General features: G+C 38.8%; 1 non-coding gene across 1 annotated transcript; it reads right to left on the reverse strand.

Annotated features, from left to right (window-relative positions):
* Positions 1-11,018: 11,018 nt before the first annotated feature.
* trnat-ugu lies at positions 11,019-11,090 on the reverse strand. The gene has a single exon. It is a non-coding gene; the product is annotated as a tRNA-Thr (tRNA).
* Positions 11,091-12,140: the final 1,050 nt, after the last annotated feature.

A 12,140-nucleotide genomic window follows, 5' to 3' on the forward strand; every position in this document is an offset into this window, starting at 1 on the left:
ATTTATATAGAGCCTTCATACAGCTGGCATCTTAAGAATGCTTTCCTTCCAAATCTTACAAATAGTAAAAGTCCAGTGCATGTATACGAGATCATATACAGGGAGTAGAGTTCAACTGTCTCTTTGTACTACTGTTGTATTTTCTGCAAATGGTTAAGAGCTGACAACACAAAAACAAAAATCATACGAGCCTGGAGACAGTCTTGCTCAAGTCAAAAGAGCTGGTGTAAGATTGCATTTTACATGCTGAACTGAGGAAAATCATGACGCAAATTAGACTAAAAATGTGGTAAACAACAATATTAGTGATTCTAAGAGATTTCATTTAAGAGATTATAAATAATGTATAAACAAGTTTCAAAATATTTCTCTACTGAATTTAAGGGATCTTTAATGATCAATTTTAGTTAAAAAAATGTTTATTTAGCAGCAATTTAAGCAAATGCAAAAACTTGTGGCGTTGGTAAATGCCTTAATGGTATTTATATAAAAGATAAATTTAAACCATGGACTACCAACTCAACCTGTGGAGTTATTACTATTTATTTGTTATTAAATATAACAGATGTGAAAGGTGCTGTAAATGTAATTTTGTTGCTGTTGTATCTTATTGTAATTTTTGTTTGTTGCTTCTGTTAGGAACACATTCAATTAAATATTAATTTGTAAAATTAGTACAGTCATTTACCACACAAAACAATACAGATTTACATTTATACAGCACCCTTCACATTGGGAGGATGTCCCAAGGCGTTTAACAATCTTGACTTGGCACCCGATCTTGGTGGGGAGGGGAAAAGTGACCGAAAGCATACGCAAAGAGGTAGGTCTTGAGATGGACCTTGAACAAGGGAAGGGAGGGAGCAAGTCAGAGACACTCCAGGATAGAGTTCCAGAGAGTGGGGCCAGAAAGGCTGAAGAACATGGCCGCACTTTTATTTTTAGCAAAAACAAGTCTATGCTTTAAAAAAATCATAATGTACTGTAATTGTATTAAGATGTGTAACTCATCCTAAAACAAATGGATTTTGAGTGCAAAGGTAGGGATAATTAAAAATTGCTTGGAATATGACTTGTGCTCACTGTAGGGAGCACACCTTCTGACCTACAAAACACAAACTTAAGAAATACTAACCTACAAAAGCAAATCTCGATCTTTCCATAAATACTGTCTATCTTGCAGGCAATAGGAAGGACTTCCATTGTGTGTTGCCGAGAGAGGCCTATCATTATCAAAATACCTTCTGCATTGAGCTGCGGTAATATATTTCACAATGTTAACAGCTATATTCAGTAACTTTCTTTTTCTCATTTTCCAAAACACACGTTTTAAAAAATGGCAGTCTTCGGCATGAGTAATTCTCCCTGAATAAACATTGTGTTTACCTAGCACTGCTTGTAGTAGTTCAAAAAACAATTCTTAGATAACCCTAATTCTGTATTTGATATATAGAATAAGCTTGTTTGATATCAAGCACATTTTGGGGGGAAAAATAATTAAAAGAAATAAACAACAACATTCGGTAAATAAGCTATTTTATCAGCATCATATTCAGCATTAGAGTAGGGGACAGAGCTTCAGTTGCCTAATTCAATTGGTCAGAAATCTTGCACATTCAATATAGACTGGATGTGGGAAGAGCTCACTAATCTCAAAGCCTTTCTTAATCCTTCCACCTTCCACTTTTGCTTTCTTGACATTTTGTCTACTTTGGAATTAATCTTATCAGCAGTGTCAGCATATTTAGCTCAGCTCCAGGTTACGTAACAGTTCCATTCAGATTTACGGTGGGGTTCAGGAAATTGACCGTTTAAGAAGCTGACTGAAACATTTCACGATGAGATGATGAAGCCAGTGAGCTCTTTTCTCCTTTCCACCCGCTTCTGTTTCCGAAATGTAAAAAGGAAAGTATTCTGATTCTGGTTTAAAGCAAAGAACAAAATAAATAGCTATATGTTGCAAACCTACAGTGGAATATAGAATGTGAATTCCTGTTGGTAAAGATACAATGATGTATTCTATTGATTCATTCATTCATCTGCTTCTGAATGATTGTCTAAAATCTAATTGTGTGACACACACATAAAAATGTTAAACATAGATTTGAGTGGTAATAAGATGTAAGTTTAAACTATTTTCAAAACTGTTCCTATTGCGGGCCAACATTTTCTCTTGCACTTCCTACATGAGACTGCTTCCATTCCCACCTGATTAGAATTAGAATGCCACGCTGAGCCCATCAAAGCAGATGCTGTCACCCTCTGCCTCAGGACACAGTGAGTAAAGAGAAATGCTGACACGTGCAGGATGAGGAGAGCTTCCCTAGGACATAACCTTTAACCCTATGTTCGAACTATCAGCATCACATTAAACATGATGTCAGAAACCATGGTTGCATTGGCACCTGAAGGATGCGACGCTTTAAATGCAGTACAATAATCTCAACACTCTCTACCTACTACAGTACTGCTTGCTTTAAAATAATATTTTTAGATGAAGGATGAAACATTTCTAAGACAAATAGGACACCACGTTTTTGTAAATGTCTTGATGCATTTTTTTTAACAATCTTTAGAAATCATATAAAATAGCTAATGAAATTCAACCCAACTATATGCAGATTCGTGGCTGATAAGGAAATTATAAAATACTCAGGATACTTCATGATTTTTAACAACTTAAGCCAGTCTTCAAATCCTTCTAGTAATTTTGACTACTCCTTGCTTGTCTGCCTCCCCAACTCCTCCCGCATAAGCACCAGATCATCCAGAACTCTGCAGCCCGTGTCCTCGCCCGCACCAGGCTCCGTGACCCTATCATCCATCCTCGCCTGACTCCACTGCCTTCCCATCACACAGAGGATACAGTTCAAGATCCTGGTCCTCACCTTCAACGTCGTCCATGGCCTCGCTCCCCCCTACCTCTGCGACCTCCTAACCCCCCTATCATCCTACCTGCTCTCTCCGCTCAAGGGGTTTGGCCTGTTTCACGTCCCCCGCCTCGCTTGCCCCACCATTGGCGGGCTGGCCTTCTGCCACTCTGCCCCCACCCTCTGGAACTCCATCCTGTAGTCCCTCTGCCTCGCTCCCTCCCTTGCCTCCTTCAAGACCCTCTAAAGACCCTCCTCTTCGACCGTGCTTTCGATCACTCTCCTTCCCCCCCGGCTCTCCACTCTCCCCGATCCTGACCATCAGCTCGCATCCAAAGCACTGACTGTCCAGCGCTTTGGGTCGTCCTCCCGACGTGGAAGGTGCTATACAGATGTCATTTTGTTGTTGTTGTTGTTGATTATCTGTGAGGATATGCTTTTATTCACCCGCTGTTAATTTTCTCTCAAAACAAACTAAGTTAGCCGTAATAGGTGACATTTGATATTAGTATATATTTTACTTTTATATACAAATATATATTGATTTTTGAATGAATCTTTGCATATGCAAGCAAATGCATTTCTGTTTTAAATTATCATTAAGAAAAAATTCAGAATGCCTAACATTAGGAATAAATTCATGGGTAACTCTTGATTATATTCCTGTTGCAGACATGGGTTACTATATTGTGGTAAATATAGCAACAGGAAAATGACATTTGTATAGTGCCTTTCACGTCGGAAGGATGTCCCAAAGTGCTGGATAGTCAGTGTTTCGGACCCAAGCTGGGGATCGGGATTGAGGAAGGTGTAGGGCAGGGGGGAAGCAAAATGATCGAAAGCACGGTCGAAGAGGAGGGTCTTGAGATGGGCCTTGAAGGAGGCAAGTGAGGGCACGAGATGGAGGGACTGCGGGATGGAGTTCCAGAGGGTGGGGGCAGAGTGGCCGAAGGCACGCCCACCAATAGTGAAGGCGGACAATGCAGAGGATGTGAAGCAGGCCAGAGCCCGCTGAGCGGAGGGAGCGGGCAGGTTGGTAGGGAGTTAGGAGGTCGCAGAGGTAGGGGTGAGCGGAGCCATGGAGGGCTTGAAGATGAGGACCAAGATCTTGAACTGTAGATCCTGGTCCTATAGAACTGTAGATAGATTTAAAAAATAGTAGATTGAACACAAACACTTTCCAAATCATAGACGTTAATTCTAAGTATTAATTTGTAGCCTTCAACAAAATAAGTAATACTTAATACACTTAAGACTTAAAATATTCTGCCCTCACGTTATGAATGTGAATTTGAATGTGTATTTCTAATAGATTCACAATTGACTCCTGGATACCTGCATTGCTCTCAGAACGACTGACGTTGGTATTTCAATGTCACATGACAACCTTAAGATTAATGATAAATATTGCTGTTTGGTCAACACTGTTGAAGTGACAAACATTATTTCACAGAATAAATCAATCTTTTAACTTTGGATAAATATTCAACGCTACTACTGTAGAAGAATTCAGGCAATATTTGCTCTGAAGTACTTGTATACTATAATAGCATTATATATTATAACCGAAAACATAAGTTTCAAACTGGTTGATGTACGTTTTTAACTTATTTCTTCTTTTTCCTATGACTTTTCTCTGTCTTTTTTTCTTTTCTCTGTTCTCTTGTCTTGTTCTCTTACTTGCATTTTGCGAGCTATGCCCTGTTGTTTTTTTCAATACCAGCTGCTTAAACATATCATTCCTATTTGACTGCACCACCTGCCCCCACACCCCATAGCTGTAACCTTCACTTGAGAAACAGCAGCTTAAAGCTTGCTAACAATTGACAAACCTCAGGGAAGGTCAATGGAGCCACACAAGCAGCTCAGACCTCAGACATTATGAATGGCCTAAAAGATATAGTTCGAATGGTAGTGGAAAATCCAATTTCTAAATTCCAAAATGGACCGAAAGCTAAAGCAGTTTTGTGCTGTGGCTTTGCTTCTGCTGAAAGTGGATTAAGGCTGCTCAAAGAAATTTCAGCAAAGGCCTTGAAAAGGATGGCTGTTGGTGAGGAGAGATTTTAAGCCCGTCTGTCAACAATCGATTTAAACCTCCATCACAAAGGAGTAGTTTCTTCTTTAACATTTTTTAAAAAAGTATTATATATTTGACTGTAAAATATTTTTAAACAGTTCGAGCTTCAGAAGTTGGTAACATATTACATATGCAATTCAGATTACATTATATGTATCGACACATACAGCAAGGAAACTTGGATGCTGTTTCTCATTGAATGATGTGAAGAGTCGATCTTCACTCAGCAGTGGACTGAGATAGAGCAGGAGGGTGGGTCCAAGGAAAAGGGGCACAAATGTATGGAGTTTGGGTACATTACAGCTGCTGTGAGTATTTGGGTGTTGAGTACTGCATAGATTATGCTTAGAAATGGCAAAATAGAAGGTGTTATAAGATCCTTACCTTAGACCCACCCTTTACAGCCTTTCCTAACCTTCCTCTCTTCTCCCCAAACCCCCACCCCCTCCCAAACCTTATGCACCCTGGATTAATCACTCACTTATAATATCTCAAAGGAGTGTTGTATCATTCCATGTTCACAGAACATTTCAAATGCAGCCACTGCCCGCTGTAAGTGAGTCAGTGACAAAATGTGCTCCGAAAGAGTTTCAAAATTCAACAAAAATCAAGCATTTTATTTTTAATAAACAAAGTGACACTACATGGAGAGATTTTAGGGAATCTGAGCAATTCCTTACCCAATGTATTTTTTTTTGTCTAAGCAACTAACACTTGTGGTAATCTGTGTGGTAAGTCTTTTTTACTTGCAAATTGAATCCCTACATTTTATCAACATAACTACATTTGAGACAATCACAACGGAGATCCTAGCCCAAGGGTGTAACAAATATCCAGTACAGTACACTTTCAATTATCAGGCTCCCAATTATATGAACAGAGGCATTTTGTGAATCACTTTAATGTTAATCAAACAATTTAACTACAGTATTTAATTACCGACTTCTGGATAGCCAAACTCAATTACATGAACTGATTTGTTGTCCCTGAGTAGTTGGGATAACCAGATGTCTATAGCGCTTGATATGCTTCCATAGTCTTAATATTTTCCTTTTTCACCTGACCTTCCTTGAATGAAATTTAAAGTTAGTTTTGTCAAGGATACTGGCTAAAAGCCATTGAATGTCTATTGGAATTTCTCCGACCATCAAGCAAGAATATCTAAGAGCAAGGAAATCTTCTGTAAATTGTAGAAAAACTTCATACTTCTGAGAAAGTGTTTTTGATAATTGCCACAGACATGAGTTCCATTAAGCATGTTTGTTACTTAAAGCTCAAGCATTAAAACAATTACAGTTAGTTAAAGAGGACTCCCAAATAAGCACCTATGAAAGACTTTGTTCCATATAGTGTTAATTAAATAGTAATTTGGGGGCACATTGTTGGCTACTGCTGAAAGGGCAAAATGTGTCTTTGAACAGGATGGTGAAATGATCATTTCTGAAGGTTGCAATGTGTTCATTCATTTTTTATTCACATTTTTGGGATCAGCAAGGTGAATGACACGCACAGAAACCCATCACCAAGGTTAAGAGGATGCAGCCCACACTGAGAGTTCCACATATGCATGGAAATTTCCCTTTACCTGGAATGCAATCCACATTTTCTTCCAAAGGGATGCATGCTGTTTGCCTATCCCTGTAGAGTATCCCTGGAGTCCTGTAGCTCAGTGGTTAGAGCACTCGCTTTGCAGGACGAAACCTTGGGCAAGTTTCCTTACTCCACGCGCCTAATAATAATCCCTCCAAAAAAAACCAAAAACAATAATAAATTGGTCATTTTCAATCTACGACTGTTTGTGGGACATTGCTGTGCGCAATTGGCTGCCGCGTTCGCCCACAAATATACAGTCAATTCACTTTACAGTGTGTTCTGTGAAGTGCTTTGGAACGTCCTCCCGACGTGAAAAGCACTATATCAAATGCAAGGATTATTATTATTATTATTATCAGCCACAGATTGACAAACTTGAAGGCCTACCCTCACTAGGCAAGCCTCCATCCATAAATTAATTACATTCAAGGTTGTAGTCAAGGTTTAATGTATTGCTCATCCAAAGTTTCTGATGTTTTAACTGTGACAGTCGCATGTTGCAGAGCAACACTGATGATACCAGGTCATAATGATAAGGATCGACTCAAAAATTGGGTCTGTTTTCACTAGAAAACATAATAATATAATATAAATAGAATGAATAATAACTTTATTCATCTGATAAGAATTTCAAGATCTGAACGGTCTTTAGAGGATATCAATGAAAGATTACTCCCAATCTTTGGTAAATCAATAGCCAGTTGACAATAAGATCAGAATTGGCACTGGAAAAAGTTAATGTGGAAGATTAAAATAAATTTTCTCACACAAGAGAAGATAAAATGTTTTGCCACCAGCGATCAGTGACCATGAATTCATAACTCTCAAAAGGAAATTAGATTAAATATTTGAAAAGAATGTATGGGCAAAGAGCAGAACATTGGGATTAGAGTAATTAGACCCAATGGATGAACTAGCAACGTTTTAGGCTCAATAGGCCTTTTCCTATGACTTAATTTCTATGATTTAAGTAACTGTTCTCCTAACCTAAATATTGTCAGAACAAAGTGATTCAGCCACTTAATAAATTGGCCAACACTAGTGCCATAAATAAGTGGATTCAGCACCCACCCAAAGGAACATCCAGACTAATGCAAAAAGGAAATTCTTTGCTCAAAGAGTTAATGCGACTCAATGGACAGATTCAATAATTTACTTTCTCTAAGGGGGTCAGGGTAAAATATTACATCTCTTTTTTGATCCCGGTACATAATTCTAGAGCTAGTCTACAAATCTTTCTTAGCCTCCAATTTATATATGAATTTTTGCAGGAAAACTTGAAACGCCTCTGGTAAAGAAGACATTCGTCAGTATACTTTCTGAGGCCTGCATTTAAATCCATTCCAGACTCTCCTTCTGTCAACGGTAAGGTCCTAAGTGAAATAAGCTTGTGAAATAAGCTTCTGTGTTTTTAAACTACATTTTCAGTGGATACATTTCCATCGTCAGCACCAATTTATCTAAACTAGCGGAAAGAGGCTACTGTGTTGGCAATATCAACAACAACAAAAATTGTATTTGTATAGCGCCCTTCACATTGGGAAGGACGCCCCAAGTCACTGCACAGTCAAAGATTTGGAACCAAGCTGGGAGTTGGGATCAGAAAAGTTGGAGGGCAGGGTGGATAGGGGTGTAAGGTGACCAAAGGTGCGGTCGAAGAAGAGGGTCTTGAAGGAAGCAAGGTAGAGGGCAAGGCAAAGGGGCTGTGGGATGGAGTTCCAAAGGTGAGGCAGGAAGGCTGAAGGCCCGATCGCCAATGGTGGGGTGGACAGGGCCAGGGACATGGAGCAAGCCAGAGCCCACTGAACGGAGGGAGCGGACAGGTCGGTGTGGAAATAGAAACATCACAAAACCCAGGGCAAGTGCATTTCTGAGATTGGAATTAAGACATGCTTGTGTTGAAAAATCACTTGTCAAGAAAATGGCACCTTAAATGGCACTAACACCATAAAAAAATGCTTTGGAACATAAAGTGCACTTCCTGCAAGGAAACCTCATCTCTATCACACCAACTTGGAAGAACTCAAGGCCATTCCGTTTCATTGTTTTCAGAGTTTCCAATATCAAAAATGGAAATAGCAGTTGCCTTTTATTGTTCACTATCATAGACTCCACAAGCTGAGAGGTACAGATATCTGTGACAGACACTTCTCTATATCTGTCATCAATTTCATTCTACAACAGGCCACCAGGGGTCGTAAATCAAGTGAGTTGGACAACATCAGTTATTTTTCCTTGCCCTCATGGCATGTTATTTGGTGATCCAGCTAAGTGAATTACCTCAATTAAAAAGAAATCCCATTAAATCTCTATTGCTGCTTGCTTCATTTCTACATAAAAATCTTGAAATTAAACTTTGAATAGAAAATTGCAAAAATATGTTACATCCTAACAAAATCTGAAAGCACGAATGAGTTGCTAGATTTTATCTTAAAGTCGCTTGTCCATAAGTTTCCATTCAGATGAGACACATAATTACTGGAAGGGATGTGGCATTCCTAAATGCATTCTTTTCCTTAACTAATGACATTCTTTAACTAAGGAATGCTTTACCAACTGGACAGAAAGTGCAATAAAAACATATCCTCAGTGTGGTTTTTCTGCTGAGCTCATTCCTCCTGTTTTTTAAAATGGTTCATCTACTTGTGTAGACATTAATGAATGTAAAATATATAGATCACAAAAGAGATTAGGGTGAAGAAGGCCCTTTGGCCTATTTGATCTCCTTCTAGAATATCCACCACACTTTCTTCTCATCACAGCTTCAAGCTGCTTTTCAAATGAGTATAGCATCCTGGCTTCAACCACCCAGTAATCTGTTTCAGTTGTTAATTACGCTCTGGGAAAATAAATACTTCCTGGTGCCTGCCATGAAATTGCCCTTTGCAACCCTAAATCTGTGCCCTCTTCTTATGCTAATCTCAGTGTCTCCAAAAGTATTGTTCTGGGCTTACTTCCTCAAACCCATTTAAAATCTTGTGTATCTCTATAAAGACCCCCCTGAGATGTCTCCTTTCAAGACTGAAGAGATCTAGCCTGTCTGTTCATTTCTCATTCCTCTCACACAAAGCACTGAAGCAAAGGTATGGGGAACAAGCAGGAGCGTAGGCTTAGGCTAGGTGTTTCATGTAGATAAACACTAATGGGCTGAGTGAACTGTTTCTGTGCTGTAGCATTCATTCTGTGATGAACTGTTTCTGTGCTGTAATATACTCTGATTCTTCATACACAAAGCTTAGGGTGTTTTTCTCATTACAGATGAACCTCAACTATCTACCATAATGAAGGAAACTTTGTAGTAGCTAATTGAAATTGGCAGACAAATGAGTTTCCAATATCCTTCTGTGTGATCCAATCCATGTGCAGGTGCAATACTACCTGGAGTCCTGTAGCTCAGTGGTTAGAGCACTCGGCTCGCAAGCGAGAGACCTGGGTTCAATTCCCAGTAGGGCAAAAATCTTGGGCAAGTTTCCTTACTCCACATGCCTGATAATAATCCCTCAAGAAAAAAAACAATAATAAATTGGTCACTCAATCCATGACTGTTTATGAAACACTGCTGTGCGCAATTGGCTAACACGTTTCGACCAGAAGTATACAGTCAATTCACTTTATAGTATATTCTGTGAAGCACTTTGAGACGTCTAGAAGACATGAAAAGACATATATCAAATGCAAGGGTCATTATTATTATCACTTAGTGTCCCAAATGACCAACAGTTTAAGGTAGCTGAAGAAATCTGTGAAACAGATGAAATCCCCACTGTCAGCACTTGTCACTTTTATATAAATATTGTACATGACAATTGGTTTAAATCCTGTGGGATTTAGATGGTCACAAATTGTGAATTTTGTGCAGTTAAATTCAAATTCCTGCATGTGCCACAAGAATTTTTATCAGGTATTAAAATCTAACAAGATTCATTCTTAATCATGAATATGACTGGAAGGTGGCAGTTGAGTTGGGGAGGTGAGCAGATTATCCACCTTCTCAATTATGGTTGTAATTGAGGTTTCACTGAAAAGATGGGTTCTCTCCCCAGTTCATTCCAAATAAACTCATATCGCTACAAAATTTAAACTTTTATAATCATAGAAAGTCTGCAGCGTAAAAGGGAAGTGATTCAGTTCATCAAGTGTTTGCTAGTATTGGCTCCCTCACTGGAGCTATCTACTCCAATACCAATCCCCTGCTCGTTCTTCATACTTTTGAATATTTTTTTGACTCAAATATTTATAATAATAATAATCCTTGCATTTGATATAGCGCTTTTCACGTCAGGAGGACGTCCCAAAGCGCTTCACAGAACACACTGTAAAGTGAATTGACTGTATATTTGTGGGCGAACGCGGCAGCCAATTGCGCACAGCAATGTCCCACAAACAGTCGTAGATTGAAAATGACCAATTTAATTATTGTTTTTAGTTTTGGAGGGATTATTATTAGGCGTGTGGAGTAAGGAAACTTGCCCAAGGTTTCGCCCTGCCTGGAATTGAACTCAGGTCTCTCGCTTACAAAGCGAGTGCTCTAACCACTGAGCTACAGGACTCCACAATTCTCCTTTAAATGCTATTACAAACTCAACTTCAACAACAATTTTGGTTAGGAATTCCAAATTCTATCAACGTCTCTTTCCTCTGCAAATGGAGTACTTGGCTTTATGTCCAGAAGAATAGAAAATAAAAGTAGGGAACTATTGTTAAGGTTATATGAAACCTTGGTACATTTAAAGTACTGTGTACAATTCTGGATCGAATATCAGGAAAAATATTGTAACATTGGATAGAGTGCACCATAGATTTATCAGCCTGTTACCAGGGATGGGTGGATACAACTATCATGAATGATTAGACATATTGCAGCTTTTCTCCCCATTGTATGATGATTGAGAGGAGGCCCGATAGAGGTGGTTAAGATTATGAAAAGGATTTGATAAGGTGCATGTTGATTGGATGTTTCCACTTATTGGTAAGTTCAAATATAAAGAGCTTAAGATAACTTGTTGTAGACCTAATATGGAACTTAGCAGGAACTTCTTCACACAGAAGGTGGTGAGAATGTGGAATGACTGTCGAAAGCTGTGATTGAAGCAAATAGCATTAATGTATTTAAGAGAAAATGTGATGCATGAATGAGGGTGAAGGGAACAGAGGAGTAAATCTAAAAGGAATAAGAGGGGTGGGGGCTTGTGTGGAAAATAAACAGCAGAGTGAACCAGTCTGGCCAAATGTTCTGTTTCCATGCCTTCACATTCTATGTAATTTTATTCATACCTATTTGTTTATATATAATAATCCTTGCATTTGATATAGCACCTTATCACGTCTGCGAGAAGTCTCAAAGCGCTTCACAGAATATACTGTAAAGCGAATTGACTGTATATTTGTGGGCGAAACGCAGCAGCCAATTGCGCACAGCAGTGTCCCACAAACAGTCGTGGATTGAGTGACCAAATTTTTTTTATGAATTATTGTTATTGTTTCTGGTGAAAATCTTAAAATCATGCAATCTTGTTAATGAGTAAACTTCTCCAGCTGTACATTCGAGCCTATACCCTTTAATTTTCTGCCTTGGGTGTGTTATCTCCCCCACTCTTGCC

This window comes from Callorhinchus milii, unplaced genomic scaffold, assembly GCF_018977255.1.
Source record: "Callorhinchus milii isolate IMCB2004 unplaced genomic scaffold, IMCB_Cmil_1.0 Scaffold4, whole genome shotgun sequence".
Lineage (NCBI taxonomy): Eukaryota > Metazoa > Chordata > Chondrichthyes > Chimaeriformes > Callorhinchidae > Callorhinchus > Callorhinchus milii.